This window comes from Leptonychotes weddellii, chromosome X (assembly GCF_054177405.1).
Source record: "Leptonychotes weddellii isolate Sample4059 chromosome X, ASM5417740v2, whole genome shotgun sequence".
Taxonomy (NCBI): domain Eukaryota; kingdom Metazoa; phylum Chordata; class Mammalia; order Carnivora; family Phocidae; genus Leptonychotes; species Leptonychotes weddellii.
The window spans coordinates 71,925,438-71,946,828 of record NC_138385.1 but is presented as its reverse complement, the minus strand read 5'-3'; the positions used below and the strand labels follow the sequence as shown (position 1 = coordinate 71,946,828).

At 45.4% G+C, this 21,391-nt stretch overlaps 1 long non-coding RNA gene across 1 annotated transcript in view; it reads left to right on the top strand.

The window, feature by feature from the left end:
- LOC145717863 (uncharacterized) overlaps window positions 1–13,146 on the top strand; it is a 56,212-nt gene extending 43,066 nt beyond the window's left edge. The window contains exon 3 of the long non-coding RNA XR_014141350.1: window positions 10,901–13,146. This is a non-coding gene — a long non-coding RNA (uncharacterized LOC145717863). The remainder of the gene's footprint in view (window positions 1–10,900) is intronic.
- The last annotated feature ends 8,245 nt before the right edge of the window (window positions 13,147–21,391 follow it).

The window sequence follows — 21,391 nt, the reverse complement described above, 5'->3', positions numbered from 1 at the left end:
TGTCCAGTTTTAGCAAGAACCCTGCTAAGTCAATCTAGACAGAATCCTCCGTCTTCCATATCTGATCACCCTCCACATCTGATAGGGTTCCTTTGCCCCCACCACACCCCAGGTGATATCTGATCACCCTGGCCCACCCTCAGCAAGAATCATGTCAGAAATCATCATTTCTTAGTGAATTTCCATTCACTGACCACCACCCCGCCTCCAGCCCCTGGTCCTTGGCTATAAATTCCCACTTTTCCTTGTTGCATTCAGAGTTGAGCCCAATGTCTCTCCCTACTGCAAAACCCCTGCCGTGGTCCCTCCACCAATCATGATGGTCCTGATAAAGTCTGCCTTACCATTCTTTCTCAAGTGTGAATAATTTTTTCTTTAGAGCCATCACTCACACCCTTCAATTAACCGAACTGCTACTGACTCACAGTGTCATCATGGGAAGAGACGAGAGGAAAATATGTCTTAAAAATCAAAAGTGCTGGCAATTTTGTGTTATCATGCGATTAAGCAGATGCTAACGTGACTTGATACATGTGCCCTTTATTACTTCTCTTACTAATAAAAACTTGAGAGTCTATAGGTGTTAGTTGACTATTGCTGCAGAACAAGCCACTCCAAAACATAATGGTTGAACACACCAAACATTTATTTAGCTCACAAGCCTGTGGGTTAGTGACTTGGGCTGGGCTCAGGCAGTTCTTCTGTTGGTTTCATTCGGGTTCAGTCATACATCTGCAGTTGGCTCCCCATTAGCTAGTGGATCTGCTTCTAGGGGCTGGATGGTGGAGGCTATGGCAACAGGGGTGACTGGGTCATGTGTCTTTCTGGCCTGGGCTTATTCACACAGAGGCAGGTAGATTTTCAAGAGACGTAGGAGATAGCAGGCTCTGATGCACAAATGCTTTTGAAGTCTCTCCTTGTGCGGCATGTGCTAATGTCCCATTGACCAAAACATGGCATCCAACCCAGACTCAGTAGGTGGAAAACAGACTCCATCTCTGGATGCAAGGGTCTGCGATGCCCCTTTTAGGGGCATAGAAGCTGGGAGCAGAAAAATTTGTAGCCTTCTTTCTATTGACTCACTGGAACCCCATTTTAGGAAGCAGAGAAATCAATGGCAACTAGTATAATCTTTAAATGGAATTCCAATCCATTGTGGGATGGAGAGTTCATTAATTCTTTTGTGAAAATTGAGTCATTTTATGGAAGTCTGAATCTGATATAAAAAGAACAAATGGGCTCATTTGTAGGGGGTCTGTACAGATAGCTTGACAACAATGACAACCATGAAAAGCGTACACACACCCATTGATTTAATTTCCAGTATAGGAAAAAATACAAAAATACAGGTTTGTTGGAAAATTGGTAGATGCACCAGCAGATCACATTGGGATTCTTTGAACTCTTTCTGACAAGCCTAATTTGTAGAAACCATTAATAAGGTCTGTTTGTTTCCTGTTCTGTCTTTTAGTTGGGTATTATTATACCATATGGTGGGTTGTTCATTCTCCTCACTATTCAGACTTGAAATGGAGAGCAAAAACATTTTTCTTGTTATTCTTTGTTTTTGTTCAGCTTAACAGAAGAATTAAAGCCATACAGGATATGTGCCGTCCCCTGAGTATTTGTGTTTCAAGAAGCAGAACTTCGCATTTCTAAAATTGCCCTTAAGGATCTTAATTTGGCCTTGAAAACACCCACACAATGGGATTTTGATACTTTTACTGTCAATGAACTTTAAACACATGTCTTCCAGTTCCAGTAAGGCCTCTGATTGCTTTTCCTTCTTCCTGCAAATTATGTGTATTCAACAGCATGTGATCTAGTTCTTAGAAACATTGAGTCGTCGGGCATTGACTACTAGGCCTTGCTTGGCACGGAAGGCCACAGAGAACACTGTGGGGAGGGAAGACCCCTCGCTTCTGCCCTCTCCAGGCAGAAAGCACCTGAGGAGGGAGCTCTTCACCCAGGGGCCTGGAGTTCCTGTGGCCAGTAGCTGGTGGCTCTGGGGTCTTTCCCAAGGGTTGGTGGCTATGTTGAACTAGAGGTCAGAACTGTTGGCAGTTTAGGAGAGACTCACCAATGCTTTTACTTCACTCCTATAAGCACGAGCTCTGGGGAAGAAGTTGTTTGAATCTGCTAGGGCTGTCCTAACACATGCCATAGACTGGGGGGCTTAACCAACAGACATTTATTTCCTCACGGTTCTGGAGCTGGAAGTCCAATAACAGAGTGCCAACATGGTCAGGTTCAGGTGAGGACCCTCTTCCTGGCTTGCAGAGGCCACCTTTTCAACATATAGTCACATGGGCTTTCCCTGATGTGTGAGTGCGTGGAGAAAGAGCATTTTCCTCTTCTTAGATAGGCACTGATTCCATCATGGGGGCCCCATCCCCATGACCTCATCTAAACCTAATCATCTGCTAAAGGCCCACCTCCAAGTACCACCATATTGGGGGTTAGGGCTTCAACATCAGAATTTGTTGGGGGGGGCACAATTTAGTTAGTAATAGAAGTGTTTATCTGGGGATGGGGTAGGGAGGGATCAGAGCTCCTGGGGGCTGGGAATCCTCACTCCATGCAACAATTTACTCCCAGTCCCCACTTCTTAATCATCGTTCAGGTGCCCAGGAGCAGCCTAGGGGCCCTCAGGACTGCCCAGAATTTCTACCCCTGTGCTCCTTCCCACTGCCACCCTGGAGACTTGGGGAGGCTCGCCTTACTTCTTCCAGAGACATCTTATTACTCATGTGACTGTAGCAGTCTGCATTTTCCAAAGATGGCTGAGATAGTAACTTCCATCCCAACATTCTTCCACACCCGTGTCACTCCCCCATTAAGAGGTGAAGTCTCTGTCCCTTCCCCTTGAACCTAGTGGACCTTTTTGACTGCCTCGACCAATAAAGTGTGGAGAAAGGAATGTTACAGGACTTCTGAGGTGTGATCATAAAACTACTCTGCCCTTCTTCCATCTTCGTCCCTTGGCATGCTCACTCTTGGAACCAGCGTCATGCTCTTAGGAAGCTCAAACTAGCCTATGCAGAGAGCACAGAGAGAGCCATGGAGAGGAGCTCAGCCCAGCTGAGGTTCCAGCCAATTGCTATGTCACCCCAGCCTTTGAGTCTTTCCAGTGGGGACTCCAGAAATTGGGAAACAGGGAAAAACCATCTCTGCTCTCTGTTAGAGCTTGAATTCCTGACCCATATTCTCTCTGAGCAGAATAAAATGTTTCTTGGTTTCCATCACCATGTTTGGGAGGTTTGTTATATAGGAATAGTGAGTGGAGCAGGGATCCTTTCCTGGGGTCCAGATTCTGAAGAAAAGGCACAATCCTCTTCTAGAAAAGCAGCATTACAAGCAGGATGAGCAATCATCCTGGTTGCCCGGGACTCGGGACTTTTCAGCGTTAAATCCCAGAATGTCCCAGGTGAACCAGGATGAGTTGGCCATCCCTGAAGGAGGGCGAAGAGCCTCCAGGAAGGAATGATCGGTAAGGGAGATGGGATTTCCCAGGGCCTGGGTGATTTTTTTTTTCTGCAGCTTTATTGAGATCCAATTAACATAAAACCCTGTGAAAGTTTAAGGTGTGCATGTGATGATTTGATACGTGTTTACCACAGTAGGGTTACATCCTTCACCTCACATAAATTATCCTTTCGTTATTGTTGTTATGGTGAGAACGTTGAAGATCTGCTCTTACAGAAAATTTCAAGTATGCAACACAGTACTGTCAATTATAATCGCCATTTGTACCTCACAGCCCCAGAACTTACTCCCCTTGTAACTGGAAGTTTGTACTCTTCTACCAACATCTCCTCATTTCCTCCACCCTGGAGGATTTAAAAATGCACACACACACACAAAATGCAGTTGGAGTCTTATTTGCTTAATGAAAAGCATTAAAAGAAAACCCCATTGGGGTGAAGAATCTGGGCTGGAGATTGGGAAAGGGGAAGAATTTGAGGGTGCATTTGTGTGCCTGTGTTGAGGGGTTAACTGTCACAAGATAGGAGGTCTTGCATGCTGCCCACTTGTCAAGAAGTTGTCTCTCACCTGAGTAGGGCTAGGACTAGGGTGAGGCAGGACTTGGGTGCAAAATTTAAGGGGGTGCCAAACACTCAGCAATCAAGATACATAGTATTTTTTTTTAAAAGATTTTATTTATTTATTTGACAGAGATGGACAGTGAGAGAGGGAACACAAGCAGAGGGAGTGGGAGAAGGAGAAGCAGGCTTCCCGCCGAGCAGGGAGCCCGATGTGGGACTCGATCCCAGGATCCTGGGATCATGACCTGAGCCGAAGGCAGACGCTTAACGACTGAGCTACCCAGGCACCCCAAGATACATAATATTTTAATGCAGTAATATAAAAAATCAAACTGGCCAACTACAGCCCACAGGCCAGCCACCTGTCATTGTAAATAAAGACCCAGAACCTGGATGCGGCTGAGGCAGTGAGGCAGAGTTGGATCCTGTCTTTACACAAAACATCGCTGTTTTATTCATCATGGATTTTTTTTCACACTGATTTTGATTTTTGGAAATACTACATCAAGGTATTATTTATCTTCATCGCTGAGATTTCGGCACGCCCTGAAGTTTTGTGCCTGAGGCAAGTGCCTCATTTGCCTCATCCTGGCCCCGTTTGCCCCCACCTTGTTTTCAAGTTGTGTAGCAAGTAGCTTGGACACAGGTAATGGACCTCTGGAAGCCCTCAGACCCCTTTACTGGTGCAGTGTGTCTCTCCCCACCTTTGGTGGGCTTTGCTGTTCATGGCCTGTGTCTGCCACCTTCTATAGAGGCCTCCCCTTGGTTACTAGGGCCAGAAGTGCTGGAAGATTTACGTCCCTGGAGTGATCCTTAGCTGATGTCTGACAGATGTAGAAGTCCAGCTCACTCGCCTCCAGACCTACCAAACTCTGAAGAGCTTTTTCACCTTGGAGCTTCCTGTGGGATCAGCTGGGTCTGGGTGTCTCTTAAATCCATGGCCTTGTTTGGCTCCGTCCCCCTTCCCTCAACAGTTTCTCCCCGGAGCATCTCCTGCGTGAACCACTTCTGCCTGAGTCCTTATCCCAGAGACTGCTTCTGGAAGAAGCCCCGCCACTCAGTAAAACTTACAAGCCCAAACTTAAGGGCCCTGTACAACTGTTTTTTTCAGGGTCTGCCTATAAAATTAGGTTTCCTTAGCAACTGGACTCATTACTATGACAACTATGAGTCATGGTTACCAAGGCAAACTAGACTTTCGGAAAAAAGAGAACAAGGCCCTCATCACTTATCTTGGTGGTGTTTTTTTTTTTTTTTTCTTCCTCCAGTCTACTTTTTTCTCTCCATGGCAGTTGTGTGTGGGCTGTAGGGTTCTTCACTTCTCTTAAAATGGTTTCTTTCAGTGAAACTTGGATGAAGTGAATCAGGCATGTGAGTGGAGAGCCTGGTGCTTGGCTGCCCCTCGGATTGCTCAGGAGGGAGCTCCGTGTGCCCAGCTCCATGCCAAGGGACAGAACGCCCACAGATATGGGACCCAGTGCCCCATGGCCAGTCTGCTCTGCCAGCTTCTCTCCCGAAGTGCTCAGGAAAAGGATGTGGCAGAGGGTGGGTACAGCGGCACCTCAAAATAGTATTGCCATAATGTATTGGTAATGATAATTGCCAGTGATAATTGTTATTTCAAATTTCAAACATAATTTCAAAATGATGGCTAAGTGAAGAGATGTTGCTTTTTCTCTAAGACACATATATGATTTTTAAAAAACATTTATTTATTTATTTGAGAGAGAGAGAGAGAAAGAGCTTGCATGCTCGAGTGGGGGGAAAGGGGCAGAGGGAGAGAATCTCAAGCAGACTCCCTGCTGAGCGCCCAGCTCGACCCGAGGCTGGATCCCGTGACCCATGAGATCATGACTTGAGCTGAAATCACGAGTCGGAAGTTTTTTTTTTTAAAGATTTTATTTATTTATTTGACAGAGAGAGACACAATGAGAGAGGGAACACAAGCAGGGGGAGTGGGAGAGGGAGAAGCAGGCTTCCCGCCGAGCAGGGAGCCCGATGTGGGGCTCGATCCCAGGACCCCGGGATCATGACCTGAGCCGAAGGCAGACGCTTAACGACTGAGCCACCCAGGCGCCCCATGAGTCGGAAGTTTAACCAAGCCACCCAGGCGCCTCTATAATTTTTTTTTTTTTTTAAGTCAAAAGGACCTATACAAAGCAGCTAGCTCTTTGCCTAAGGCTTTGTTTTCCTTGGGGGCAATTGTTTTTGTTTTTTTTTCTGAACGTCTCTGCCTCTTCAGGGCTGACATTGTGTGGTCTCCTGCTGGCTCCAGCCTCCCTGCTGGTGGGAGGCCTATGGGTGGGCCCGCCCCCTCTTGCCATTCTGTCCCACTGTCTGCTGGCTTCTCAGGAAAACAGTGCAGGGGTCAGGGCTGAGAGAACAGAGGTACCTTGCTGGCTTTCTTTTAAAAAAGCAACTCACAACGCAAAACCCTCTATTATTCTAAAAAGTCTTTCTTTTTCCTGTTCAGCTCTCTGTTTCCATGGAAATGGAGCTAGTCACCAACCTGCAAGTCAATGGCTACAATGGCTATATATTGTTCGTTGTTCTCTTCTCCATGGTATTGATTCCATTTGTCCTCTTTGTCAGTGGGCAAGATACTGTCACTGTAAAGCTTTGAATCAGACACTGAGTTGCCATCGAGGCCAAGAAGAGGGGCAAGCACAGGCTTTCAGAAGACTCCTTTCTTCCTCATTGCCATCAAGCCCTGGAATAAAAGCAACCAGAGGAGTTGATAGAGGTCAGGGGCAGAGTTGATCCAGTCCCCCTAACCTCCAAGGTCAGTCTGGAGACTCAGGAATGGAGGTGCTTCCTGGCTTGATATGGAGCCTTAGCCGTTTGGCTAGTTGTTCCCTCAGGGAAGAAATAACTCAGTGGGGGCCCGAACCAAAGCAGAGTAGATTTGTGCTGGTACATTGAGCCCTGCTGACCCCCCACTAGCCCCCCTCCATTCCTTTTACCAAGCTGTGTGCCCATCCCCCAGCGTCTGCAGGCTTTGCAGCTAATGACTGGCACCTGGGACCTGCAGGGGATTGTCCCTGAGCACAAGAGTCCCCTCATCTGTACAGCGTTGGTAAATGTTTAACAACTATCTGTGTAAAAACAACAACAGCCGAAGGAAAAAAAACCCCTAAAAAACCAAAGTCCTGGTTTGTATCATCTACCATTTTCCATGGTGTAAATACTCCCACAATGGCTAATTTCAAGCCGAATTTGGAGTTGGGAATAATTCATTGCTTCTTGGGAGCCAGGACCAACTGGCTGCAACACATCACTACTGGGAAGGGCCTGGGGTTTCCATTCACACCCTGTCCACTGCCAGGCAGCTGTGATGGACTGCTGAGGGAAAAGCTAAGTCAGCTCCTTCCGGAAACCTGGCTGAGTCTGGGACTTCACATGACAGTGTCCCTTCTCTTGGTTTCCTCCCCTTTGTCATCCTGCTTCTTCTCCTCCCTTACTGGCTTCTTCAGGGAGCACTTCTTTAATGAGTCATTTGTACACAAATCCTCATCTCAGGGTCTGCTTCTAAGCATAACTGACCTAAGACGGCCAAGAGCACATTGAACTCTGCCAGGGGCAGAGAGCGACCCTTCTTTTAAAAAAAGTTTGGCTTAAAAGGTAGACGGTAACAGCAAGTGACAGTGAAAGAGTAGTATGCTTACTTTGGGGACTTGTAGTTATTGGATTTTAGGGTTCTGTGGATGAGAGCTGGAGGATATAAAGTAAAAAGGGAAATCATTATAGTCGTTCCTTGACAATTCTCTGAGTGATTCCTGCCATCTTGAGGAAGGCATAGTGGAGACAATCCAAGGACTGGTGGCTAGTAGGTTAGGGAGCTATAGGTGAAGAACAATTATTTGAGGGAAAGGACCTCAGTGAGAATAACGAAAACAATAGTCATTATCATTTATTGAGAGCTTGCTGTGTGCCAAGCACATGCTTAGGGCTTGACTGACATTATTCAGTAATATGTTTACATAACAACTCTTTATTGAGCACTTACTGTATATTAGGCCCTGTTCTAAGCACCAGAAATCCCAGTAGTAATAACAAAACAAAGTCCCTGTTCTCCTGGGGCATACACTCTAGTTTGGGGGAGATTGACAATAAGCAAACATGGTTATGTTAAATGATACAAAGAAAAATAAAATGTAAAGAAATGCAGTGACTGGGGTGAGGGTGTGCATTCGTTTCCTAGGGCTGTAATAATAGACTACCACAAACTGGGTGGCTCACAACAATGAGAATTTATTTTCTTGCAGTTCTGGAGGCTGGATGTCTGAAATCAAAGTATTGGCAGGACCTTGTGCTCTCTGAAGGCTCTGGAGGAAAATCTGTTCCAGGCCTTTCTTTTAACTTCTGGTGTTGCTGGCAAGCCTTTGTGTTCTTTGGCTTGTAGACACATCACTCTAATCTCTGCCTCTGTTGTCTCATGGTGTTCTCCCTTGTGTGTCTCCATGCCTCTTCCCTTATAAGAACACCAGCCATATTGGATTAAGGCCCACAGTGATGGGATATGACCTCATCTTAATTTGATTATACCTGTAAAATCTTATTTCCAAATAAGGTCACACTCAGAGGTACTGAGGGTTGGGACATCAACAGATCTTTCGGGAAGACAACTCAACTCATGATGGGCTGCTATTTTTATATAACTGAATGTCCTCTCTGATAATGTGACATTTGAGCAGAGACCTGGATAGAGTGAAAGAGTGAGCCAGAGTGAGCCATGTAGCTATCAAGAGAAAGAGTAAGTGCAAAGGGCCTGAGGCAGGAGCAGACTCGGTAGAGTCCAGGATCACCAAGGAGGCTAGTGTTTCTAGAGTTCAGTGAGCAAGCAGGGGAATGGGGTGGCAGGAAACAGGACCAGAAAGGTAGCAGAGGGCTAGATTATACAAAGTCTGATGCTGACCATGGAGGGGGGGCTCTGAGCAGAAGAGGGGTGTGATTTGACTTACATTTTTAAAAGATCCCTCGGGCTGCTATGTGGGGAATAGATTGAAGGGAAGGGACAGGGGAAACAGGGAGGCCAGTGGGGGCTGTGGCAGACATCTAGGTGACACATGATACTGACTTAGAACAGAGTGGCAGCTGGGAAGGTGGTTTTCAAGTGGCTGAATCTTGGGCAAATTTGGAAGGTAGCACCCAGCACTGCATCTGCTCATCTAACCCTCTCAGCAACACGATGAGGTAAGTACTTATCATCCCCATTTTACATACAAGTAAACTAAGGCTCAGGGAGGTTCATGAGCTTGCCCAGAATCACTCAGCTGCTGGTAGGAGGTAGTATGAGGCCTGGCACCTAAGTGTGTCCAGCATTGGCAGCAGTGATCTCAACAACCATGCAAATGGTTGAACATACCTTTTGATTTCACCTTGCATGGCTGTGGCCTATGAGTGGGGAAGAGCCTAGGGTGGATTGAATGGTGGCTCCCCAAAAGGTATGCCCATGTCCTAACCCTAGAATCTGTGGTGTGACTTTATTTGGAAGGAGGGTCTTTGCAGATGTAATTTAAGTCAAGGATCTTAAGATGGGGAGGGTATCCTAGATTCTACAGGTGGGCCCTACATCCAATGACAAGTGTCCTGATAAGAGACAGAGGAGAAGACGCAGACACAGAGGAGAAGGCCGTATGAGGACAGAGGCAGACATCATAGTGATGCAGCTATAAGCCAAGGAACACCTGCAGCCACCAGAAGCTGGAAAAGACAAGGAAGGAGTCCCCTCCCCCCCCACACCCAGAGGCTCCGGAGGGAGCATGGCCCTGCCGACACGTTGCTTGCAGACTTCTGGCCTCCAGAACTGTGAGACAATACCTTTCTGTTGTTTTAAGTCACCCTGTGGTCACTTGTTACAGCAGCCCTAGGACACGAACACAGGGTCAGACAGAAATGAGTCTTTCTTCAGCTCAGCCAGTATGAGCTGAGGAACCTGGAGATGATCTCAACTCTCTGAACTTCATTTTCCTCATTTCTATATTGCAGGCATACACCTTCCTTACCAAGACCTTGGGTGGATTAAATGAAGGAATGTTTTTGAAGTGCTTATAAGGTTAAAGAACAGAGCACGCTGTCCTGTCAGGATGTGGCTGACAAAGCAGGTGTCCTCAGAAGGCAGCAAAAATCCAACTGAATTAACATCAAATGAAGTTATTCTTGGAGGCCATTTCCGTCTTAGACTGTTCTCCGGTCCCTTTAAGCTTACTCTTATTGAAGTATATATTGAAATGTGGTAGTACAATTATTTACTTCTTCCTAGCTGAAGCAAATTAGTGTGTATTTATATGACAAACAAGAAAAACATCAGAGTTTTAGCCGCAAGACAGCTGAGCCCCAGTCGTGTGTGCCTGGAGTGGTTGTGATATGAGGTGATGGGGAGAGTGTGAGTCTCCCTGCGCTATGCTGAACTGAAAAATCTTAGGCAGTGCTAACATCTTGTTCTGTAAAAGCTTTCTGAAGACTGCTGTACATTCTTTTGGCTGAAGGGTTATAGGGAGAGAAGGTTGTCAGCTAAGATGCTGGCAGGAGCTAAGATGCTTTCAGGAGTCAGATGATTTGATTGGCCCCTGCCACCTATCAGGGAGTGAGGTCTCCAGGAGACTGGGCAAGGGGATGGGCTGGTGGTTTGAAAACTTGCCCACAGATTCAATGACTCTCCTCCCATCAAGAGGTAGGGTCTCACTGCCTTCCCCTTGAATATAGGCTGGCTTTAAGGACTTGCTTCTCTAAGGAATAGGACTCAATTTGGCACTTTCACCAATAATAATTTTCCCACTGTTAGTGGGAAGGGTCACTTCCCCATCTAAGTCGGAAAATTCGATACAGCTCCTGTGTGGTTCTCTCTCTTTCAGGACACACACCTCTGGATCTCTGAGCCATCATACAAGAAGACTGGTTACCTTGAAGCCACCACGTTGGAAAGACCATGCGGAGGTAGAGAACGAGGTTTGAGGAGGCCCAGCTGTTTGAGTGTTTGCAGCCCAGAGGAAGACCTGTGAGCCAAGAGGCCTTTGAGATGCTGTCATCTCCAGCCACTCTTTGGCTCCAATTACATCACAGACTCTGAGTGAGACACTACCAAGCTGAGCTCCCCAACTGGGAGAGGTGATAACAGATGACTGTTGCTGTTCTACACTAAGTCTGGGGGAGTTTGTTATGCAGCAATAGATAACTGGGACAGAAGAGTGTATTTAGGTGATGACTGGAGCAGTGGAAGGGGAAAGAAGATGAATGAATTATAGGGGTTGCAGAGTGTGGTGGGATGTAGTGGTGGGGGGCTTGCAGCTGGAGAGTTCTGGTTGGCCATGGAAATTTGCCATATTTGTTATTCATATATTCAAGTTTATTGAGACCCTGTTTTGCTAAGCACTGAGGATATAGACAGAAACAAGACCCAGTACCTTCCCTTAAGAAGCCTACAATCTAGTTAGGTAAACCAGGGTAACAAACACAAGAATCCAAGGTGTATATTATGGTGTCTCTCCCGATCAGATGAGGGCCCCCAAATGTGGGGCGATGATGGGGTGAAAGCCAGTGGCATGGGCAGTGAAAGGATTCACCCAAGGCAGAGCAAAGATAGAAGTTTGCTGAATACCGTGCAAGGGAGTGGCGGGCAAGACAGCAGAGGAGAGACTGCATCGAGGCAGGGGGTGGGCGCTGTTTTTAAAGAGGGAAGATGAGGAGGTACAGGGATGTATGGCATTTTCCCTCTTTTGGTAGCTGTGCCTGGTTGTAAGTAGCCCATTGGTCAGTTAGGGCTTACGGATGTCTTGAGCGGGGTCACCTGATGGGCCTGTCTTCCGCCTATTCCATTGCTCAAGCCTGATGTCTAAAAGTGGCCTCTATATCCCCACCTGAACAATTTTGACCCTTAAATCTTTAAGGTTGCTGAGGATGGAAGGTCTTATCTTCTGTAACTTCTTCCTGCTCAGTAGGTGCATAGAGATGTCCCTACCTCTGGGTCAACACTGGTCAGTTGGGAATTTATATGTAGGAATCATGAAGGACAGAGGCAGTTGTGTCGGGAGTCTCCTTGAGCAGAGACAATCATCTATTGGCTTGAAGTTATGGCAGTGAAGGAGTCTTGGCGCCAGGTGGAGAGACATGGGAGAAAACAGCAAAACATAATTAGAATAACAACAAAAAGAAGCCCAAATAAGAGTCCTTTGATAGTTGACAAAAATCTCCCACCAGTCTGGGGGTTTAACCAATCATTAAAGGAAAGAGAGGGATCCTTTAAAGTGCCAATTTGAGTATTCCTGTCTTCTAGTAACCCTGTCATGTTTCTGTGGTAATCTGGAGTGTATAAATAACATTCTTTTTTAATAAAGCATAGATTCCTCCTTGAGTTGCAGTCAGGATATCCAAGGCCATTTGGTTTTGGAGGACCACTTTTTGAATTTATGGGTGAGTACGAGTTGCATTTGGTTTAAGGCAACCTCTCTATGCTTGGCTAAGGCCTCTATTTGCAATCTGACATCAATAGAGGCAGCTCCCAGGGCAAATATGCCTAAGGGATAAAACCATCAAGAAGCCCTCTTTGATGTCTAGCCTTAACAATATCCTAATTATGAAGAATCACTGGCAAGTGGGAGAAGACTAGTCTGGGAATATGGACATCCCCAAGTGCATCATCCAATCCAGTCATAAGTGGGGCCATCCATTATTTCCACAAGTCCACAGTTAACCCCATGAAGTGGGTGCACTCTGGCTTTTAAGGAGTGATTTTGTCATCCCAGCCGCACAGAATTGTTCAAGGTGATAGTTGAATTATACAGTTGCTGGGGCGTCCATCCCATTTTCCAGCTGTTTAAATAACCATATGCCCATGGGGTTCTGTTATTATCCCCACAGAATAGCAAACATGAAGACTGTCTATAGGGGCACCTGGGTGGCTCAGTTGGTTAAGCGTCTGCCTTCAGCTCGGGTCATGATCCCAGGGTCCTGGGATCGAGCCCCACGTTAGGCTCCCTGCTCAGTGGGAATCCTGCTTCTCCCTCTCCATCTGTCCCTGCTCATGTGTATACTTTCTCTCTCTCACTCACTCTGTCTCTCAAGTAAATAAATAAAGTCTTTAAAAAAAAAGACTGTCTATACATGAGCTACTGTGGCAATTTTTCTGAAGTTTACCTCGAGTTGTCTAGCTCAGGCAAACAACAAATATTCAAAGACAATCCTGATGAACTAGAATTTAACACCCACAAAGGTATGTCATTGAAACATAATTTTTCTCTAAGATTTTATTTATTTATTCATTCATTCACCTGTTTATTTATTTTTAGAGAGAGAGAGAAAGAGAGTGAGAGCACAAACGGGGAGGGGCAGAGGGGGAAGGAGAGAGAGAATTTCAAGCAGACTCTCACTGAGTGAGGAGCCTGATGTGGGGCCCGATCTCAAGACCCTGAGATCATGACCCGAGCTGAAATCAAGAGTCAGACGCTTAACTGACTGAGCCAGCCAGGCGCCCCCATAATTTTTCCTCATTAAAATCACCCTTATTTCCAGGGTGCCTGGGTGGCTCACTCGGTTGAGCGTTTGACTCTTGATTTCGGCTCAGGTCGTGGTCTCAGGGTTGTGAGATCGAGCTTTGCATTGGGCTCCACACTGGGGGTGGAGCTTTTTTGAGATTCTCTCTATCCCTCTGCCCCTCCCCTGCTCTCTCTAAAAAAATAAAAAAATAAATAAAATAAATAAAATCACCCTTATTTCCAGAGATAGCCAAGTCAAGACTCATTTGCAAAACAAGTCCAATTTTAACAAACTTGGCCTAATTATTTACATAAGCTCAGCAAGAATAGCGATTGATCATATAAATCTTTTAAAATCTGCTTTGCTGGAACTTTTTATAAGGAACCTCCACTGAACTTTTAGTAGCCTCTCCAGGCCAGGAGCCAAGCCAAATACTTGCCATCAGACATGCCTGCAATACCTGTAGATTTGGGCGAGTTCCTCTTCTTGAGGTCCCCAAAGTATCCTGAGGTTCCTGCACCTGCCAGGAAGTGACATTCTTTACTCACCTGGTAAGGCTGCTGGGAACTCTGTAAGCAAGCTATCAGGCCAACAGTTCCAAGGGGCTCTATTGGCTTGGTAAAATAAACTTTAGTTCCTTAAAGCTATGTGGTCATATCTGAATCCGTGCATGCCTCTCAAATATGACATTCCAGTCAAAGCCTTGGTAAAATAACCAGTGTTTCCAATGGTGTCCTGTTACAGGGAGAACAGATTCTTATTGAACTTATGTAAATAACTATGATTGCCATGGAAGAAAGAATATTCACTGAGACTTTTTGACTTTCAGAGGGTTCAGGTAGAGAGAAAAGTTAAATGCTTCCATTTCCTCACAAATGAATACTTTATCACATTTCTGTAAGTCATCGATACCTTAAGAAACAATTTCCTTAATCGGGAAGAGCAAACATTAGAAAACCAGCAGTGTTTCAAAGTAGAGACATAATAACTATAATCATCTCCCTCAATTCATTTAGTCCCATGTTACTAATTCTTCCTCAGTTCGAGTGCAGCCTCTTAGTTGGTTCTGGAAATTCTTACCCATTTTAGTTTTATGATTTTAAAGATATCAAAAAAACCTGTATTTGTTAAAAGTCCTTGGGGTGCCTGGGTTAAGTGTCTGCCTTCAGCCCAGGTCATGATCTCAGAGCCCTGGGATCGATCCCTGCACTGGGCTCCCTGCTCAGCAGGGAGTGTGCTTTTCCTTCTCCCTCTGCCCCTCTCCGCCCCCGCTCGTGCTCTCTGTCTCTCTCAAATAAATAAATAAAATCTTTTTTTTAAAACAAGTCCTTTTTTGAATCTCCTTAAAGATGAAACACATTTCGCAAGAGCATCAGAGCAATAACTATAAATGACAAAAGACTCAAAATTAGACATGCTTAAAGATCTGATAGGAGAGGTCATTATAATGTAATTGACAAGGAAATTCAGTTATTTCTGTGACACATAACACTTTAATAATTAGAATATCAAGTGATGACCTTATACTAGAACATAACATACCAAATAAACAACCTTAATTAGTCAGAAGAGACTTTGTTTACAATTCAAATCTTGGAAGTTTGTTAAAACCTTAGAAAGTTTTAAAGCACATGTCTAAATAGGATTACAGATCATCAAAGACCTGATAAAGACAAAACTTAGAAATTGTTTTTTCTGGGCAAAGAGAAAAAAAACCTTCGTTTACATTTTCATATCAAGAGCAGACTGACAATCCAAGAAAACTGCTTTTTTTTTTTTTTAAAGATTTTATTTATTTATTTGACAGAGAGATAGACAGAAGAGCACAAGCAGAGGGAGTGGCAGAGGGAGAGGGAGAAGCAGGCTCTGCACTGAGCAGGGAACCCGATGCGGGACTCGATCCCAGGACCCTGAGATCATGACCTGAGCTGAAGGCAGTCGCCTAACCAACTGAGCCACCCAGGCGCCCCTCGGGTTACCAAAGACTTTGAAAGCTATCTAAACAATTACCCATGAAAACGTTGAAACAGACATAATTAACCATCATTTTAAATCATCTCTTTGCTAACAAATTGCCACAGATAATACAAGCTGATGTGACCTTCAGTAATCCTTGGTAGAATAAAAGTTTCATATTTAATGCTGATACCTCTATAAATACGTATCTGTCTTAATTAAAGCAACAAACTTAAATTAGTTTAAATACTGCATTCTCTTCCACCTGGGTCCACATAAAAGTCAATCAATTTGTTCCCAATTGTCAGTTTTTACCTGGGGCACTGGTGGGGAAATCTGAAGTGGGCGGTGATGCAGAAAAATGTTGGGGTTCAGAGTCCACGGCCAAGAAGGAATTCTTGAGATGTCTTTGGTGCAAAAAGGTGGTTTTATTAAAGCACGGGGACAGGACCCGTGGGCAGAAGGAGCTGCAGTGGGGTCGTGATGGGGTGACAGATTATATACTTTCAAGTTGGGAGGGAGTTAGGGACAGCACAAGCCTCCAAGGTATTTTGGAAACAAGGTTTCCAGGACCTTGAGGGGGCTAGCTATTGTCAGGAAAAGGTCATTTATTACGGTCTAATAAAGCCTTAGTCATGAGACCCTTCAGATGTATATCAATGGGTCATACGCTTGGGGGATGATTGCCAACATAGATCTTGGAGGGTAGAGATAAAGGAAGTTTCCAAAGGAATTTTTATGTTAAAGTAGACTTACAGGATCCTGGGGGGTGGGGAGTTGGGATGTTAAACTAAAGTTGCCTTTTGTCCTTAGCAAAGTATTAACGTGGAGGCAGCTGAGTTCCTAGAGGAAGGTCCCTCTGCCTGTTTCAAGGACTGGTCAGTGGGCTGTAAGTAGTAAGGAAATGTAATTTTTCTTTTGCCTGTGTTTCCCACATCAGGTGGTGTAAGTCCAAGGGGGTGCTCGCTCCTTGACAGTGAGGGTAGGAGGAGGAGCCAACGGTGCTAGGGGCACCGAGGAGGGTAAAGGAGCCAGTTATGCAGGCTGCACCCAAAGTGGTGCCAAAACAGGAGGAGGGAGAGGGGAGGCAGAAGAGGTGTGGTGCCTAAAAGCCCAGAGGGCAGAGAAAGAGGACTCCGGGTTCTAAAGCTCCTCAGCTCAGACAGATGAGCAGACGCCATGTTTCTCCACCAAGTGGAAATTGGCAATCCATGTTGGGCTGGATAAGACAGGGAACTTTCCCGAAACAGAAGGAACTTTGGCAGCTGCTTGGGGATATTCCTTAAAGTCCCTCCGGAGGTAGACTAACCAGAGATAGTTGGCTTCAATTATCATAGCCATTAAACCAGGAAATGAATGAGGGAGAAGCCCCCACATATAACAAGAGTAACCTGGGTCTATTAGGAAGAAGAGAGAGAGAGGGTCAGTGTCCCCTTCATTAGGGATGGCCTGTGTTTCCTCCAGCAACCTGGGTTTATTAGGAGGAGGCCTATTTAGATAATCATCATCCAATAGGTCGGGGAGGGGGTTTGTTAGCCTGGTTAGTCGCCAAACACATTCTGCAAGAGGCCCTTAGGTCGGGGTCCTGATTTAGGACCCTGAAACTGAGCAAGACATGGTTTACAGTTTTTATGGAGGTCAGGGTTTTGGGACAATGCCATGAAGGCTTGCATATCTGGGACTTCTGACCATTTGGAGGAGTTCCGGCAAAGGAGGTCAAGTTGGAAAATAGTATGATAAGAAAGTTCTGTGGAAGGGCCATAACTCTTGATCTGGGCATTTGTATCGAGGCCAGGAAACATAAAAAGATGAGACATTTTTCCTCAGCCCTTGGGGGTCAAATCTGTCCCAGCTTTTAAGAACAGAGCTCAAGGGTGAGTCCAGGGAATCGAGGGGGTTTGTCCCACAGTGGGAAGGACTGGCTGCTGATTCCTACCAAAGGGAATGGAGCTCCCACTCATGGTGGCGGTCGTGATTTCAGTCAGGGCTTCCCGCTCACCTGAAAAAGGACCAGACCTTAGACAAGGTGACTGACTCTTTTGGGGCTCCTCATGCGGGGTTCCTCCAAATGTGGGGGGCCATAAAGTCTGGGAGGGGAAAAAGAACATCTGAGGGTCAGGGAAGACTTCTTTGAGGGTCAGAGTTTTGAAGAATGACTAGAAATAAAGGGAGACTGACTGTGAAGCTAATGAATCTTAAGCTATGGAGCCCCTCACATGCACTGCTTTCCCCAGGCCCTTGGATGGGCCTCAGTAATATATGGTTCTATATTTTTGTAAAATTTGAAAAAGATATCTTAACTGTAATTGGTTAGGACCTTGTATTAGTCAAGGTTTCCCAGAGAAACAGAATATCCATCTATCTACCTACCTACCTACCTATCTACTTATTTTTAAGGAATTGGCTCACGTGATTATGGAAATGAAAAGTCCCAAGACCCAGAAGAGTTGGTGATAGAGTTTCAGTCCCAATCCTAAGGCCCGAGAGCCAGGGGAGCTGATGATATAGGTTCCACTCTGAGGGCAAGAGAAGACTGAAGTCCCAGCTCAGGGGTCTCACTCAACATTTTTGTTCTACAGGTTTTCAGTTGATTGGGTGAGGCCCACCCACATTAGGGAGGGCAATTCACTTCGCACAGTCTGTGGATTCCAGTGTTAATCTCATCCAGAAGCATCCTCACAGACACACCCAGAATAATGTCTGACCAAATGTCTGGGTACCCTGTGGGCCAGTGAAGTTGAGACATCACATCAAACATCACAGACCTCTGTCTTGTCTCGTTGCGAATGTTACTCCCTGACATTTCCCCACATGTAGGTGTTCTTAGTAGTGTTGGAGCAACGTCAGAATTCTGAGGATCCAACTGAGAGGAAGTTGAGTTGGGCTTACATTTAGTTTGGGTTTAGTGGGATAAAAATCGATGAGTTCTATAACGTCACTTCTGTGTATAGTTAAGTTATTGCTGGCCACCCTGGCGTAGAAATGGCCGCCACCATCCACCGTGTAGACTCTTCGGCATTGGGATACAGAAATTTTGGAACTAAGGTTGTACCGTGATATGAACATATTCTGGTATCCGGCACCAGAATTATGTGGGTAGTGTAAGAAAATCTTTGAGCTTTGATAGAAAACTATGCATGGTTGAGAAGATACCACTCTGGATTATCAGTTTCTGATTCTGTGGGATAAATTATAGATAACCAGCAGCAATGCAAAATGATTCTTGTCTAAAGACATGCAAGTTCTGTCCTGTCTGGTAGAGGTTCAACTGACTTCCTTAACCCCTGCAGAAAACCTGGATTATAAAGTGTCTTAGAGGACCTGTGTTCTGATTAGCTTATAAAGGTAAGTAAGCACTTCTATAAATTGAATATTCCCCAAATTACTAGAAAATGAGAAAATGGAAGCTGTAATTTTTAAATGTGCTAGGATAAAAAAATTCTTACAGAAACTAACTAAAAAATGTTTAAGAATCCAATTTCTTAATTTAGGTAAATCTTTGGTAAATAAGACTAGCTTACTATTTTTGGTTTAATAAAAACAGCTGTGTCTTCTCTGATTTATCAGACTTAAGTACAATATAAGTACACACTTTATTCTACATGCTTATGTTCTTCCTAACTTACAGAGATTTACAACCAAATAAAGTAGCATTTCTTCTACTTAATATTTAAGCTTATAAAAACATAAATTTGTGTTTAACCAAATTGAATCATTATTCTCACAAATTTTATTCCAACAGAAATTATGCTTTGCAGTATTTCCACTTGAAGATAGTTTCCAGGATTTTTAGGGTGCTCCAAAAATGGATTGATATTAAATTGAAATAATGGATATTCATTGGATGCCTAGATCATTTCTAAATAAGTTAGAATGCTGAAACACTGATTGTGAGGCATAACTTAAAGTTTACATGCTTTTGCTTCATATTTTTTTATATGCCTGTAGAGAGGCTATGTCTTTGAGTCTGTTAAGGAATGTGTTCATTTTTACCACACTGAGAGTTTGTTTAAAGAATGTGTGTGGCCGTAGAAAGCTGTGTTATGAGTAGTCATGAGCTCTACAAATCCATTAAAATCCTGGTGTGTGACAGACATTTCTCAGTTACTCCCCCCACCCCCGCAGTTTTCTCTGTGAAATAGAGTTACTTTGGTTAACAGTTATGGAGGGGAGGAAAAATGTCTCTGCTACTCTCTTACACTCCGTAACTGGAGCCTGCAAATTAAATTGACAAAAGCTAGATTAACAGAGGAAAAAACAGAGTTTATTTGTGCATGCAACACACATGCACGTGGGAGAACTCAGTGATGAGTAACTCAAAGGAGTGGTTAGAATTTGGGGCTTATATACCATCTTGATAGGTGAAGGGAGGGAGACAAAGGCATTTATGAGAAAACAAATGATTTTTGGAAAGATAAATGGGTTTTTAGGAGAACAAGCAGGAGATAAGAGAGTTTGTAGTGATCTTTGTCTATAGAGGTATGAGTAGTCTCCTTCATGGGCTATAAAACTCCCCTGGAGAAGGAATTTGGGGTAGCTTTTGTCAGCATTCTCCCTTCTGGGAATAGATCCAATCTGAAGAGCAATTTATGACAGCCTTATTTTCTAGAAGTTCCTGTTTTAGTCAGATAAGGAAAGCTCTGAGAAAAGTTTTTATTTTTATTTTTTTCCTGCATATGTTGAATCTCAAATGTCTTCAGTTCAAAATAATCTTTATACCACCTCTGGGTTTCCAAGTGGGTCCCCATATTTCTAATGAATATAGGTGGTTAAAACTAAGGAGAAATCGTTTCAGAAAATACACTTGTGTATGTGCTTCTATGTTTCAAGCAAAATGGTAGTTTTGTCTTAAAAGCAGCAGTTCTCGATGCCTCGGGGAAAGATGGCGGAGGAAGCCATTTTTGGAGCACCCTAAAAATCCTGAAAACTATCTTCTGGTCCCTGGAATTGAGCTGGATATCGACCAGACCACTCTGAGCACCCACGAAACCAGCCTGAGATGTAAGAAGATCTGGATCTCTACAAACAGAATATCGCCCGCGGTTGGTTTTGAGGTACAAAGCGGGGAGCCGTGATTCTGCGGGCAGATATCGGAGCATAAACGGCGGCGGGAGGGAGCCTGGCCGTGGGGATCCGACACCGCTGGTGAGTGACAGCCTCACGCGCTCTGGACAGGGCACAGACTTGCAGACCGGTAGCGTCGGGAAAGGACTTTAGGGCAGCCCCCGGGGTGGAAAACCAGACCGGCGGGGTCGCGTGCACGCGAACCGCAGCCGCCCAGACAGAAACCCGAGCGACGGTCGCGCGCACGCGAACTGCAGCCTCCCAGACGGAAACCCAGTGCAGCGGGGTCGCGCCGGTGAACTGCAACCCCTGGGGGTGGAAACCCTGAGTGGCGAGCGGCGGAGTCGCGCGCATGCGAACTGCAACCCCCGGGGACAGAACCCCTAGCGGCAGAGTCGCGGGCGCAGGAACTGGGAGCGGCTGGCGGTTTTAGAAGCACAAAGGGCAGAGAGGAGCCCCGACCTGGAGGCAGGACTGGGGGCGCTGCGGAGGGGCGCACAACCCAGGCCGCTGCAGTTTATAGCAGCAGGGACAGAAACGGAGACGGTGTGGCCTGGAGGGCTCACTGAAGAACAGACTGCGGTCTCTCTGCTCTGAGGCAGAGGGTTGGAAACGGTCTCTTCTGCTCTGACTCGCGGAAGAGACGCGGAAAGCCGCCAGGGAAAGGCGCCAGAGAACAAAAGCCCCAAAGACTGATTCCCATGGAGCCCATCCCCCGCCACAGGGGCGCAGGGCAACTCTACCCAAACAGGGTTGCTTGAGTAACAGCACGGCAGGCCCCTCCCGCAGAAGACAGGCTGGGAAAACAAGAGGCCAGCAACCCTAAGGTCCCAAGAAAACAGATGCATCTTGCT